Below are 16,469 nucleotides of genomic sequence, written 5' to 3' on the forward strand. Positions count from 1 at the left end.
TTTGGGCTGTGTTGTTGATATGTTGATTCCAGAGGAGTTTCCAACCAGAATTAATTACAAGACACTTCATTACCTTGACCAAGTTATCGAATTGCTGAATAGTCTTAATTCAGGCAGATGTCTATGTTAATGTCGGAGGAAGTGTGTTGTCATTTTCTTGTCTAGGTAAATGCAGACTCTCCATTTGTAAACCCCTGCTCCAGAAGTGATGTGAGTTGCTCAACATTTTTCATGGAAAATCGGAGTTACCTCTGGTCGGGGGTGCAGTATCATCCCCGAAGAATCCGAATTTCCGAGTTGCTTCTGGTCTACCTTTGAAACACTAGTCAAAGACACATTACGACTGACGGTTAGTCAGTCAGTGAGTCTTGGTGTCGAGCCCCATTTTGGGCTCAAGACCAGATATTAATTATTACCGTTTGACCGTTTGCTTCTGTGGGCCGCCCTCTCTGACAAGAGGAAGGGTCTATCTTTTGTATATGCTGCTGGCCCTTGCCAGTGCAGTCTTTCTTGGGTCCAAGTCCCTTGGGACTTGCGACCATATTTAGATTTGAGACTTCCCTTTTCGTCGCCTCCTACGGCTCGCAGGGTCACGGCGGAGGTATTCGACCCCGCCTCCACACGGGTGTCTCCTGTTGAAACACTATTTCTAAATACTATATAAGAATTTAGTCCGTACCTCACAGGAGACACATTGCATCTCCGTTACAAAGCCCAACCGGTTAATGCTGTTTAGGCAAAAAGTCGTTGTTTATTGTGAGAACCATACGGAACACACAGATACACTCTGTGGGCATAACGCAGAGTTTGAATATATTAAAGCTGCTGGTACATACAGTAACCTCTGGCTTTTAAGAGGTTAAAGTTCCAATTATCTTTCAAATTTTCTCCTTATTTGTTTTATTTCGGTCAGGGCCTTATGCAGGACCTCTCTCTCTCCCTAAAAGAGTGTATTTTTTTCTACACTGAAGTTGGAAGCAACAGGTTCCTCCGAAACATCGGTAACGATCTAGCACATTACACTGCTTGAAATCTCGCAAGACAGTGCGTTCGTAATTACCAACATGAGAAACTCATGACTCGAACCTTTTTGTTTTGTTACTGAAATTAGGCTAAGCGGGACAGTTTTCTGAACTGCTTGTCGATAAGTCTTCATTTATATGGAAAATAAATGCAGAAGTAATATAAGATATTTAAGATAATATCAGAAGAGGACACCAGTATCATGCAGACTTGGGGCTTGCTATAACGTTTCGGAGGAATATACTGCCTCCATCTTCAGGCCTGATCCAGAAGAGAAAGACAGAATGTTACTTCTAGACATTTATATCTACCAAGATTTACGGTGTCACACTCCAGGTTACCATAATCTGAAAACAAGTTGGTAATTTCGGTATAGATTTTTGTATAAGAAATTCGTGAGAAGAAGCGTTGTTTACGCTGTACAGTATCTACGGTTTTATTTCTAACAATTCCTTTTGTCTGTTTTAGATCTGAGGTTCTCAGAGCGGTGGTTATGAAGAGTACTTATATTCTGAGACCTAAGGCCGTGTAGTCTGGTAGAAGTCCACCGGTGTTTCCGAGGAGCCCTCTGCCTCCATTTCCAGGCTCAAAGAGCAGACAAAGCAGGAAACCAACAAGCAACAGGCATGAAGCAGAACTGTTGTCTTGCTGGGTTTAATATTCGACTCTCAAAATGGGGGCACTACGTTCCTCCGAAACGTCGATTGACTTCTACCGGACTACAAGGTCTTACATCCCAGAATTATTGCTCCTTAAGATTTTTTAAAAAATTTTTTTTTTGCTACAAAAACGCTTCATTTATCGCTGCCTCAAAGTTAGAAAATGGGGGGGGGGATTTAATATTCAAACGTTTTTAATCAATTTCTTGTCGCTTCCTGTTTTCCTTATCAAGTCTTTTCTCATTCATCGAAAGTTTTTCACAAAAATAATACACTTTTCTAACTGAAATCACAAGAGAAAAGAGCAATCTCTTAACTCAATTCTTTCACAAAAATTTTTGTAAACGTTTCTGTTACAAAGAGAAAACACTTTGATAAAGAAATTTGTTATGCATATAAATCACTTTTCTCTCACATAGAAAAACTTTTTTTTTTGTAAGTGGAACTTGTCACAAAAATAAACAACTTTTATAAGTACATTTGTTAAAAGAAGAAAAAGTAAATTTGTTCACAAATACAACACACTTTTCCAAATACATTTTATCACAAAAGAAGAGCAACAATCATAAAACAATCACGAAAAAGAAAAATACATGTTCTGATTCAGATTTGTCACAAGAAAACACTTTTATTTTCTTTGCCTCGTACCTACCGGAGCTGACTTCGGGCTGCGCTCCGCCTGCTGGGGACACTTCCAAACAACGCAAACTACAGCCTCACTCGCTGAACGCCAGCGACCCGACTGACTGACTGACTGCTTCCAGCCAACTCGGGCCCGAATCTGAAGGCGTGTTCTTTATGTATTACTCACCCAGAGGACGAGTTGTTTTTGATGAATGGATATAATATTACGTCACTGAACCTTGTACTTTTAGACATTTCGTATAACAAAAGAAGGACCATGTGACCGCTGGGGAAATTCTGCATAATTGCATCTTAACGCTTTGCCGTAACCAATGAGATAAGGTCCCAATTTGAATTGTTAATCCATTATGTTGTTTTATTGTCCTTATATCGAACACGTACTATGATGAAAATTAAATAAGGTTATTATATAAGGGTTATGATGAGTATCATAAATTTTAAAAGAGAGATGTCTTAGTAATTGTACCCTAATTAATGGGATCAAGTCCTAAATAAAATTGTTTACTCATTCCTTTGATTTACAACTTTTATACCAGTTAATCTCGTTCAGAAAAAAATAATGTGAGGTATAGACAATAACGGGCTTCTTTAAGTCTCTAAAGGAAAAACAGTCTACCAACTATGTCCTCCCCTACTGAATGAAAACATAAATTGAATTGTTTATTCATCCAGCTGTTTTACATCTCTACAATGACTATTGAATTGTCGGTAGTTTTGTAAGTGTTAGAGCAAAGCTTTAACACTTCTAATGTCTACATTTCATTTGGAATGTCTGAGGAGTACACGTAAACAAAAGAGACGCAAGTGTCCACTGTGTAATGACGTACTAATATTGAAACAAAGAGAGGAACCGTGTGCACCTCGCGAAGAATACTAACCCGGCCTGTAAGCCAATAAGAAGCGAGGACGCAGTGTCCAGTTCCACACGTTCTACTCACATGTACTCCACAGACAATCCGAATAGAGTTTATTTTCACGCAGCAGTAACTGTTTCCTTTTTTTTCGCTCCTAGTATTCGTTGCAAATTAAATGAAATTTCCATAATGTAATGTCACAAACATTAAATGGATTAATAAAGATAAGACTGAAAGTGTATCTGTTGCCTTAAAAACTCTGTCAGTATACTGGCTAGGATAACGTATGGAAGACCAGTAGGTCAGGGTTTCATTCCTTGCAAGAGCAAGATATGTTTCCTTTTCTCCGCCGTGTACAAACCTGCTCTGGGAGTCAGTGGATAACGGGGACCTTTCCACTGGTGCAAAGCGATTGGGGTATGAAACTGATAATTTACCTGCATCTAGTGCTGAAGCCAAGGATGTGTGCGTTATACGTCCACTGTGGCTCTTAATCAAGCATTCTTCCGGTTCATTATTCACCAATCACCATATCATCTGACACTACACGGTCAGGGTGACTGACAGAGTATTTAAATAAAGAGGAAGTACATAAATATGTCTCCGTATCGCATACATAGAGAGGTAAAGCTATCCCTGTAACAGGCTGTAGAGGTCCATAGGGTTGTGAGAGGTCAAGGCTTCCCACATTTGCTGTAGACAATCGGCTCACAGATGGCGGTGAGGTTGTCAGTTTTACGCGCCGGCCACCCTCTACCCACCAGGAAGATTCCTGGTACTCATTTCTGTTAGGTATTGAGTGGACCCCAGGGATATAGAACTCCTGGAAAGATTAAGTCATTTAAAAAATCCAGTGACCTCATATAGAACCCGCGAACTTCCGGCTTGTAGCATAGCGCTTATATTCTCTGAACTCTGTCTTGTAGTAAAATGGGTCTGCTGTATTTTGAAAATTCTGAGCTGATGGAAGACACTTCCCAGTCATCTTGTTAGTGTTCTCCGCACAATTTTTGCCGTTATTATTGACGTCCAAATGCTGCGACCAGTCTGGACATATGGCGTCCAACTATGGGGATGTGCGAAAAAATGCAACATCGAAGTAATCCAACGATACCAGAACAAAGTACTAAGACGCACAGCAGATGCGCCCTGGTATGTACGCGACAGGGACCTCCATCGAGACCTCTGTGTCGAAACAGTCGCATCCATTATTGCAAGATACGCGACCTCACACGAAAACCGACTTAGACAACGCGTCAATGAAGAAGCGTCCAGGCTCCTAGATGTGGGAAACCTAACCAGGCGACTCAAACGGACCAAACCTTACGAACTAGCCAAGCAGCCCGACAGCTAAGGGATCCGATGGGCGAACTTAACTTCATATAATCTTAGTAACTTAGTGTCAAATTAAAACAGATTGTTAGTTCAAGCGAACTAGTCTTTGTAACATTTTGCTTACATCTTGTAGCAGCCAATAAATAATAAAAACATTATTAACGTTGTTTTTACTGATTTTCATCCGTTATCAAAGACTTTAATATACGGATTGAATTGAATTACTATTTCGTTAGGCCGAGATAGCTTAGCAAATATAGTGACCGGACACGAATTGGAAGACCGAGGTTTGATTCCAGTCAGAGATTCTTCCTTTCGCCAAAACTGTACCTAAGTGAGCTGTAGGCCTAACACAGACTGGGACTAACAGACTCGGTGGTCCCTTTTGCTGAGATAAACCGGCCGGGGCGTAAAATTGGGCACTCATCTCCATTTGGTGCCGAGGGCAGGAATTTGTGTAACTATGTCTACATTCCCCTCTATATTTTGTGTTATTATTATTATTATTGGAGGGGGTGGGTTTCCCCATGCACCGCGACCAGTTTGATCTACTGTGCGTTCCCTTGTAATCATCTACCAGCCTCTATACCCTACCGGTATTGGTGCTTACCATCAGTCCCTACTCAGCCAGCGAGGTCGGCCTCTACTGGCTCAGAGGTATCTCAATGCTTCCCCCATCTACCAGAGGCGTTAGAGACTACTGTTGGGTGGGAAATGTCCTTAATTTAGCTCAGTGGCCTCCTTAGGAGATATGAGGTTCTTTTACGTGCCGTAAAGCTACGACACGCGACCCACGGCTTAAAGTCCCTCCCGGAGGACTTGTTCCCTGAATCTTTCCGCCCTTAAAAATTCCACGACCTCCGCCGGGTTTGAACCCGCGTACCTTGAGTCATGAGGTGGAACGTTACCCCTAGAATACGGAGGCCGCTTTATTGATCGGTTACTGCGCGGCAAATCAGAACCTTCATCGGTGGCAAGGGGTGGGTCATATAAATCATTGCATTAATTTCTTCTTCTTCCTCCCTTGAAAGATTAGTTCCTCTGGTCTGTTCTCATTCAGACTTAATTTTGAAATTCTTTTTTTTTTATTATGCTTCTTTACAATCTACATCATTACAGAGCGTTAAGTAAATGTGTTGTAGGTGGTTAGTTTGCAAGGGAAACATCCAGTGATGGATTCTGAAAATATGAATCTTACAGACAATTGGTAGGATTCCTTGGACGGGGGATCAGCCTCTTGCAAGGCCGCTACCTGCACAGGACGACACAAACACAGAAGGAAAGCATACAGACATCCACGCCTTGAGTGGGATTCAAACCCATGATCCCAGCGTTGGAGCGGGCGAAGACATCTTGTGCCTTAGACAGCGGGGCCACCGCATTAAATAAAAACAGAAGGAAAACACGGACGCAGCGTTAGAAGGGGATGGGGAGTCGAGAGAGCAGCTGTCGGGACTACATTCCTCTGAATGGGGCTTCACCGCCCCTCCCCCTCACGGTTAATTAATGAAGCAGAGAACGTAGAAGCTGCCATTTCTGAATAACCTGTCTCAGGCCTAACGTCTGAGAGCTTGCCTTCTCCTTGTTGGTCAGTTCCGTAACTGCCTGACATCCCAGCTCATTAGCAAACCGATTATATATCTATCTATGTCTCTAGAGCCCTTTGTTGAACCTTCGCCGCTTGTCCAATTTCTTGATCATTTACACAGTCGGTAGGACTCCTTGGACGGGGGATCAGCCCTTCGCAAGGCCGCTGCCTGCACAGGACAACATAAACACAGAATAAATGCACGCAGACATCCATGCCTCGAGTGGGACTCGAACCCACGGTCCCATCGTTCGAACGGGCGAAGACAGTTCATGTCTAAGACCGTGTAGCCTCTGTGATCGGCAATAGGCTGATAAGTAGTGAGCAATGAATTGGAAGGAATATAAAGAAAATTCAGGTGGCATAGTCTACTGTATGGATCAGAAAGTTAGAGTGCGACTGGACAGAGAGGAGACAAGAATTGTGAGGATTGGAAGAGGAGTTCGACAAGGATGCTGTTTATCACCAATTTAGTTCAACTTGTACAGCGAATGCCTTACCAAAGAAGCTCTGGAGGGGCTTGGAGACTTCAAATTAGGAGGACAAATTAATCAAACTGAAATATGCAGATGACCTTGTGTTAATGGCTAAGGGCTACAGGGTATGACTGATAGACTAATCGAAATTGGAAGGTGCTATGGCATGGAAATGAATGTGGAAAAAATAAAAGTAATGAAAATTTCGAGACAACCAACCCCAGTCACAATAAAGATAGACCAAAAACAACTGGAGAATGTGAAATGTTTTAAATATTTGGGTAGCTTGTTAACAGATGATGGAAGGTGTACGTGTGAAATTAAATCCAGGATTGCCATGGCAAAAGCTGCATTTAGCAAGAAGAAGAATCTTTTTACCAGCAAATTGGACTTAAATTTGAGGAAGGAACTAGTGAAATGCTACATTTGGAGCATAGCTCTGTATGGGGCTGAAACATGGACACTTAGGGCAGTAGATCAGAAACATCTGGAAAGCTTNAGGAAAGATAGAGGGGCGGATAGAAGTGTCCAGAAGACGAGGAAGAAGACGTAAGAAGATGCTGGATGACCTTGGGGACACAAGAGGATATTTTCATTTGAAAGAGAAAGCTCTAGATCGCATCAAGTGGAGGAACTGTTTTGGAAGAGACTGTGGACCTGTCGTCTTGACAGATTACAGATGAATGAATGAATCTACGGTACTATCCCAGCACTTTCTTGGAGGGGCTGGGAAAATCCACGAAACACCTCAGTAATGAGACCGGTCTCCGTGACGAAATAAATGGCTGACATTTGATGAATGGATTCTTAGACACGAAGATGGAGGCAGAATATTAATTTGTAACGTGAGAAAAAGATAAAGATATCCCTGTGCATAATTAATTACGCATCACCCTATGAAGACGTATGGGCGAGTGGAGGTCGGCTTCTCGGCCCGATTTCTTTACCTAAGGGGAAACATCCCCTTGTACCTATTGTAGAAGAAATTGGGTGGGCCCCAGAGCCCGTCTGGACGCTGTAGAGTAGAAAAATTTTTCTTGCCCATGCAGGAAATTGAACTCCGGTAGTCTAGCTTGTAATTCGCTTAGTGGGGGGTGAGTCCAACTGGGTCCACTCGACACGGCGGCCACTGATTGGCCTATTGTAGCCTTCCCCGGGCGATTATGATGGAGAATTTGGTGGAATGAAGATCGGCAGGGGAAACCAAAGTACTCGGAGAAAACCTGCCCCAGCGCCACTTTGTTCACCACAAATTCCACTTAACCAGACCCGGGATCGAACCCGGGCCGCCGCGGTGGGAAGCCAGCGACTAACCGCTTGAGCTATGGTGCGGTCCAGTCTAGCCTGTAGCCCATCATTATACTGAGTTACCCCTGCTCCCTACATGTAAAACACACACACAGATTATATATATATATATACTGTATAACGGCGGCCTTTTCTGAAGTACACGGCGTTACAGTCAGGAAAACTGTGCTCTTGAAATAGAACAGTAATTTCTTACTTGTTTTGTGAGTGCCTATGGTTACGAAACGCTGTGTCTTACGTGAGGAAAAATCATAAATTAAAAGTAGATAGGTACACTTTAGAATATCACAAGCCTACACAGGCCTACACAGGCTAACAGCACATGCCATTAGTCACGACTTACTTCCACGTCACGAGGTGACATTCTTATTTTGAATTCATTTATTACTTCCTAGGAGGTAACATGACTCTGTTCAGACACTCAAACCTTCGAGTAAAGGAAGTATATGCTCATGCTCGTGCCCTCCACGTCGCTATACGCATTCATATGTCTCCCTTCAGGTTTTCCGATCACAACTTCGATTGCATTCCGATATGTCGCATGTTTGCTACACGTCCCGTCCATCTCATAACCTTGATTTGATATCCATATTAACCGAGCGAGTCGACGGAGCGGTAACGCTTTCGGCCTGTGTTCGGGAGGATGTCGACTGTACTGACAGCAAGTTTTCTTAGGTTTCTTGTGTCATACAAATGCATGGGTAATATAGAATTAGGAAACGCCCTCTTCCTTCCAGATCCTTTCAAATTCATCATTCATTTATCATCTTCCCATTCCAGGCTATGAAATCTAGTTGGCTTACTTTATGTTCAGTCACAGTTTAGGGTTAGTTAGTTAGTTAGTTATTTAGAGAGGGTGGGTTTCCCCATGCACCGCGACCAGTTTGATCTATTGTGCTTCCCTCTATGATATTCTACCAGTCTCTATACCCTACCGATAAATGGTGCGTACCATCAGTCCCGCCTAGCAAGCGAGTTCGGCCACTTGCTTAGCGGTGTCTATAATGCTTCCCCCATCTATCAGAGGCCTTAAAGACTATTGTTGGGCGGGAAACGTCCTGGAATTTGGCTCAGTGATCCCCTTTGGGGATATGAGGTTCTTTTACGTGCCGTAAAGTTACGACACGGGACACACAGCTTAAAGTCCCTCCCGGAGGACTTGTTCCCTGAATTTTTCCGCCCTTAAAAATTCGACGACCTCCGCCCGGTATTTGAACCCGCGTACTACGAGTCATGGGGTGGGAACGTTACCTCTAGACTACGGAGGCCGCTCACAGTTTAGGGTACTTCTATGCATGCTCATGGAGAGTTTAATTATGGCACAAGCTTCATTAATTCCTGTTCATTTATATAGCCGGCACATCTGCGCATGCCCCCGGATCGTTTAATACGATGTATGATTTCCATCATTTCCAGTTCTTTGAATTCTTGTGAATGGGGGATCACATGTATATCACATCTGAGTTCAACCTCAAATTCACGCGATCTAAGCATCAATTTTATGGGAACATGACAAGGATGTAATTCGTCATTCACAATGCAAACTTCGATGAATTGACCATGTTAGTTAATGGCGCCAAAGCCATGACTAAGGGCACATCGAACACGAGCTAGAGAAATTTTCAAGGTCATTGGTAGATGACATGTCAAAGCGTAGAATATATGAAAGCGCAGTAAATATCACTGCAAATAATACGCTTGAACAAAGTGTAACATCTTTAGCTGCGCTTTGCTTCTTGTCTGCATATCAAGTCCTTCAAGTCATGCTATATAGTCATGACCCTGACAGCAGAGTTGAATACCCACCTTTAACAAGAAGTTCTAGGAAGAACTTAACGTCTCTTTCATTTAATACTACACGGACCGCATATAAAACGACGCTTCCAACAATTCTTCATTGCTGCGGGAACGTGTTTACCTAGCCGTTGCCTAACAACGAAAGTATAAATACACATACAGAAACACAAATTAATTGGAGGGATTTATGAAACACGCCGTTAAGATGGGGTTAGGTGTCATGATATACATACCAAATTAAAAAAAAAAGATTGTTTCAGGCAATCAAAATTAATGGTGGTGAGGGGAGATTCACAGACACACAAAATGATGTAGATCGCATAAGCCTAATTCAGGAAAGTAGGCTAAAAACTGAACAGATCCAGAAGAACGGTTACGCTGTGCGGGTAGTTCTGTAGTTCCTGCTGATTACCCCGGACACAGCACACTCCGATCCACTCCTCCGGAAGTGAATGAAAACATGATTTTACAAACTGTGCCCATTATTGTGTCATCAATGCGCTGAGCTTGTTAACCTCGCTTTGTTGAAGCACGACAGGCGTTACCGAAGCAACAATAGACTAGTCCCACTTTATTTCCAACATGCACCTGCTCATATTAACGGGTTACCCTTGTTTCGTGTCACGGAAGATGGAGATTTTTCAGAATTACTGGGTTTTGGGACTCTGTCCATCGTCCAGTATTTAAAAAAACTAGAGAAAACGTTTCGGGGTCTGGATCTGTTTTCAGCTCTTTTGAGTTCTTTGGAAATAGCTAACCTCAATCACTGGATCCGGCTCTTTCTACAAGACCCAACAAAGTAGGTGTCTCCTACCGCCCTCACCTGAAGAAGGGAAGAGATACAGTCCCCAAAACGTTTTGTTGTCTAGTTTTTAGGATTCTGGACGATAGACAAAGTCCAAAAGTCCAATAATTCTGAGTGTTATGTACCAACGTCAGAACTCTTCAGAACCAACTTGAAGATTTTTATTTATTTTATAACTGGTTATATTTCGTCACCGTCAGCATCGTCGGTATACTGCTTTGATGAGAGGTCGGACAGGACCGCATCTACTGTTGTAGGGGTCACAGGCAATCAAAATGTGGAGGCTCCCTATCAGTAAAAACAAATTTAAGTCATGACATTTCTTTCTTTCTTGTCCTTATTTCTTATAATAACTAACTCCATGGAGCTGAGCCCTTCTTGACAAGCCGCCAGTTGTGCAGCTATTCAAGAACTTTCAATCATTTTATGGAACCCAACGTTCTTCATCTATCTCGTCCTCTTTCATTAGAACATTTTCAGATTGGGTTCACTGGATTTTTCAATTTACCTAATCTTCCAGCCGCAAAGTGGCCCTGGGGTCGACTCAGCCTCTAACAGAAATGAGTACCAGGAATCTTCTTGGGGGTAAAGGGCGTCCGGTACGTAAGGCTGACAACCTTACCGCCATCTGTGAACTGACTGTCTAGAAAATGTGGGAGCCTCGACGTCTCACAACCCTACGGGCCTTCACAGCTTGTTACAAGGATAGCTTCACCTTTTTTACCTTACACAGGTCAATGTAAAGTCATCTGTGGTATATTTATGTGCATAAAGTAATCGCCAGAACCAATTACGAATTACAGAACGCAACTGTTTGAGAAATGTGTATGACAAACTCACTTCCTTCCTGGCTATTCCTCCCCCCTTCCCGTGTTTCTAACATTGTGACCTTGACTTCATTCCATGCAGGTGTGTACTTGTATTCTGCTAAATATACATATTGATTACTATCTAATCGCGTTCGGTTTTGTAACTTATACACTAATTAAACCTGTGTTCGAACTCCGAACAAGCAACTATCAGGAAGGACTGTCGGGTTTCCCTGCATAGTCAGTGAATTAAATTCACGACACAGAAACACAGTAATACGCATATTAATACATGCTAACGTTATCACTGGGTTTGAAACTTGAGCAGGAATTTTAGTTTATTATTTGGTTCCTTAGAAAACACAGGGAAAACTAAGTATATGTTGTTGTCTCGTCACCAAAATGCAAGGCAAAATCATGATATAAAAATTGGAAACATATATTTTGAAAATGTGGCACAGTTCAGATATTTGGGAACAACGATAACAGATCGAAACCTGATTCAGGAGGAAATTAAGAGGCGATTGAACTAGGGTAATGCTTGCTACCATTCAGTCCAGAACCTTTTGTCTTCTCGTCTGCTGCCCCAAAACATAAAAATTAGAATGTACAAAACTATAATTTTGCCTGTGGTTCTGTATGGGTGTGAAACTTTGTCTCTGACATTAAGGGAGGAACACAGACTGAGGGAGTTTGAGAACTGGGTGTTGAGGAGAATGTTCGGACCGAAGAGAAATGAAGTGAGAGGAGGTTGGAAAAAAATGCACAATGAGGAGCTTCATAACTTGTACTCTTCTCCAAGTATAATTAGAATGATCAGGTCAAGGAGGATGAGGTGGGCAGGGCATGTAGCACGAATGGGGGAGACGAGGAACTCATATAGGATATTGGTGGGAACACCAGAAGGAAAGAGACCACTGGGAAGACCAATGCGTAAGTGGGTAGAAAATATTAAAATGGATCTTAGAGGGATAGGATGGGATGTTATGGATTGAATTTATCTGGCTCAGGATAGGGACCAGTGGAGGGCTCTTGTAAACACGGTAATGAACCTTCGGGGTCCATAAAATGCTGGGAAATTCTTGAGTAGCTACACAATTGGCAGCTCCTCCAGAAGGGCTCAGCTCCACGAGTGAGTGAGTAAGTAAGTAAGTAAGTAAGTAAGTAAGTATTTGGTTCTTTAACGACGCTTTTTCAACTGCACAGGTTATGTAGTGTAGAATTAAGGAAGGTCGAATTAAACTATTACATGGAAAAGATGAAGGAAGCGTTGTGATTTTAGACGTAGCTGAGAGGATAATATTAAGATGGATCTTAACAACGTAAGTTAGGGCGGTAAGAAGTGGATTCATCTGGCTTAGGATAGGAGCGGGTGGACGTATATTGTGAATACGGTAATGAACCTTCGGATTCCATCAAATGTAGGGAAATTCTTCAGTAACTGAGCGACTGGCGGCTCCTTAAGAAGGGCACAACCCCATGTAGTTAGTTAGTTAGTTAGTTAGTTAGTTAGCTAGTTTCTAATCTCAGCAGTTGCTTACAGATACCGAAGACAATTACGAAACATCAAGAGTTGGTTCCCAGACAGAGGTTCCAGGTTCAGACCCCACTGTCTGAATATGAAATAGGAGCCATGAACCCGATAAAATTCTTTTAGTTATTGTTACGCAACATGCTACAATGGAACTAACTATGGACAAATGTCAGAACTGTGGAAGACCTACTTCAATTTCGTGTGAATTTAAGGGGTAGTAGAACGATATAAAGTAGGCCATGTCAGGAAACCGTAATTGACATAGAGCACAAATATTCGTCTCATAGAAATTTTCTTTTCTTTTATTTGAAATGCTTTTCGACTTTGTAAATATTTAAGGCAATACAACTGAAGACGTCATCTGCTTACACAGGGTCATAATTTACCTTCACTTATCTAATATCACACCCGCTGAGAAATTACTGCGAAATCTCATCATTCTTTATATAAGATTTCGTGCTATTAACTCACCTATCCGCCTCCCATACTCCTTTCCAGTTCTACATATTACCGAATTACCGAATGATGCTTCCAGGCCGACATTTAACGCCAACTCTCATAAATAGCATACACAAATAGTAAATCATATACCATCTTATTTATATACATACATCCACATAACAGTATTATCAATACTCACAGAATAGAGGCGATACAAGGAAATAAAAACTACTCATACGTTCGTGACATATTATGTAATTTATGTCCGGGAAATGTGTTACTGTTCGACAGTTCTTTGTTATAAAAAATCGAAATTACATGATGAAGTTTACGATACTTCTTCATACATATAGAAGGATTAACTCTGCAGTAATTCTTTCACATCCATACATAAATGAACATCAATGCCAATGACGTAATCAAAATAAATAGGAAATGACTCATTCGAAGAATAATCCTCACTTGAACTATGTCCGAGGCTTGTGACATATTTTGGTGGCTTCTCCGAAACAGAATTCCCGCAGGCAGGTAAGCAAGAAGCCAGATCATCCTACTAGGAAGAGACATTTTAAGCCAATTAAAGCAAGAATCCTTCTGTACATACTCAAGAGAACAAAGGTCTGTCAAACTACGCACATTTGACAACAGTTACTGTTTACCGCCATCTTAAGTCACATACTTGCAGTCAGCTGTTTTGTCTCAAGAACGCTGGAAATGTCTCTTTCTCTTATAGCAACATTGGAAACTTTTTCTCCCATTTCAACTACATATAATTAATACAATTTTCTGAATCAACTTGCTACTTTGTTTGCCTTTTGTCCATATTCTGTCTTTATTTATACATCTGGTCAATACAGACCCAAGCTTATTCTTCCATTGGTCTCGATGCTCATTTGTTGCAGAAACAAAAACTTCTTCTTCTTCTTCTTTTTCTAGTGCCGTTTGTCGTTCATATTTTTTACAAAACGATGAATGTTAACCTCAAATACCTTTATCTTCGAACAATATTTCCTTTTCGGTTTCTTTTCGACTCTTTCTACTGTTCTTTATGTCTTCTAGTACCTTGATGAGCCGTCTAGTTCTGGTCGTCCAATGAATCTCTTTGTTTTAAAACATAATTTTTATGTAATTTCTTTTACTTCAAATAAAAGATTTGGTTACAATCTATTTTTGTTCTTGCTGTCAGCAGTTCTAAAATAATTCATATACATTGCTTGGAATTTTCTGCAGAACTAAACATATCACACTATGAACTTCATCTGAACAGAGCTGGGGAATATTTTTCTTACTATTTCGGTAATATTCTAGATGTGAGAGCGGATGAGAATTATGCAAATAATTTTAGTCGGAAAGTCGAAAATGGAAGGAGCAAATGGGAGACCTGGGCATGAATGAGAACATGACACTCAAATTGATAACATAGAACACAAATTTTAAGCCATCAGAAGTCCAGAAACACGCTAAGATAAAGGTCTGTAACACCCTTATCTTTGGAGTGTGGTAGCGTAATTGGTTTGGGCACTATGCTACAAGCCGGAAGATCGCGGGCCCGATTCCCGATCATGTAAATGGATTTTTCAATTGACCTAATCTTTCCAGGCGCACTATGGCCCTGGAGTGTACTCAACCTCTAACAGAAATGAGTACCAGGAATCTTCCTGAGAGTAAGGCCCGGCCGACGCGAAAGGCTGACAACATCATCACCATCTGTGAGCCGGTTGTCTAGAGACAATATGGGAGTCTCGACGTCTCACAACCCTATGGGCCTTCATGGCTTGTTACAGGGATAGCTTTACCTTATTTTTAACAGACCATGTTTACTTAAACTTTCACATGAGAGCGAATGCTGAACAATGAAATCAAACGAAGAATTAAAGCTACTGAAACTGAAGATTTTCAGATAATTAAGAACAGGTCTCATACTGGGGCTCCAACATATAGGACCAGCTGGTTTCCACATATCCACAGAATGCAAAGGAAAAGGCTTCCGAAATCAACGAAAATTGCAAACCGCGTGGATCGAGGAACTGAGGAAAACTTTGAAGACGCAAATGAACGGATGGGAGCGCAAGGGGTCAACAAATTGTGCATTTCCTTAACTGCTAAGTGTGTATGAACCAGATCCAATTGCATTTTGACCGGGCCCAATGATGGGTTAATTTATAAACACGACAATAAATGATCTTCACAATGGTATTAAAGTTTTCAAATAGCTCAGTTGATTAACTAATAAACTGAATACCCAAGGAGAGCCGGGATAGTTCAGTCTGTTTAGCGACAGGCTATAGGCAGGACGGCCGGAGTTCGATTCCTGGCAGGGGAAAGATTTTTTTCTCTATTCCACAGGGTCTAGATAGGCTCTGGAGTCTCCCAGCCTCATACCCAATTGGTATCGGGAGTTATTTCCCTGGGGGAAAAGCAGCCGAGGCGTGAAGCTGACCATTTACCTCTATCTAATGCCGAGGACAATGATCGCGAATCTATACTTCCATTCTCTCATACCTCTTGATGGTGCATAATTAAGCACTGAGACAAATTTAACATATATTTTTGCGTTAAGTGACTTTGTGCAATAAATTATTAATTCTATCAACAGATGGATTGTATCTGCAGTGAATGGATATCAAGACAAAGGATGTATTCAAAATAGCGAATAGAATGTTTGGAAACGGCTTTACGCACTGAAGTGTACACTTACATTATCACTAATTTAAATTGGTTAGTGCGTTCTGCGTTGTTGTTCATTGACCACTACACTCATGTAAATTTGATTGTAAATATTCTGGCTCAACTCTAGTACACAATCACAGGTCATGTGACCATTCAGCTGACGTGTCCTCTTAACTGCATTCAGACACCCGATTTCAGCGTTTAACCGCTACATCCTTGTATCTTTCTACATTATGAAATAAATAATCAAAGGTAAAGGTAGAGTTGTCCACACCTTGGAAATTTAAGGGGGAGTGGAGATAAAGCGTCAAAATTCTTAACCAATGCACTACCCAGAAGAGAGTGGTCAGCTTCACGCCCCGACCGCTTTAGACCGGGGAGACTGCCCCCACCATTCATTGAACAGGAAGCTGTGTGGATGCAATATCGGTTTGCACACTGCGAGAAGAGAAACAAACTTCCTCCCTTAAGGAAATGGAAAGCTGATTCCTCGGTAGTTCGACTGCAAATACATAGACATGCTGC

The 16,469-nt window shown here is 41.7% G+C and overlaps 1 protein-coding gene across 3 annotated transcripts in view; it reads right to left on the reverse strand.

Annotated features, from left to right (window-relative positions):
- LOC111861389 (sodium-coupled monocarboxylate transporter 2) overlaps positions 1-16,469 on the reverse strand; it is a 91,016-nt gene that overhangs the window by 35,506 nt on the left and 39,041 nt on the right. The window contains exon 1 of one of the 3 annotated variants that reach the window (XM_023845916.2): positions 2,335-2,455. The exons of 1 other annotated variant lie outside the window; for it this stretch is intronic. The gene's annotated coding sequence lies outside the window, so the exon portion shown is untranslated. Of the gene's footprint in view, positions 1-2,330; positions 2,456-16,469 lie in introns of those variants that run through there. One more of the 3 variants, XM_023845917.2, reaches the window with a different exon arrangement.

This window comes from Cryptotermes secundus, unplaced genomic scaffold, assembly GCF_002891405.2.
Source record: "Cryptotermes secundus unplaced genomic scaffold, Csec_1.0 scaffold289, whole genome shotgun sequence".
NCBI lineage: Eukaryota > Metazoa > Arthropoda > Insecta > Blattodea > Kalotermitidae > Cryptotermes > Cryptotermes secundus.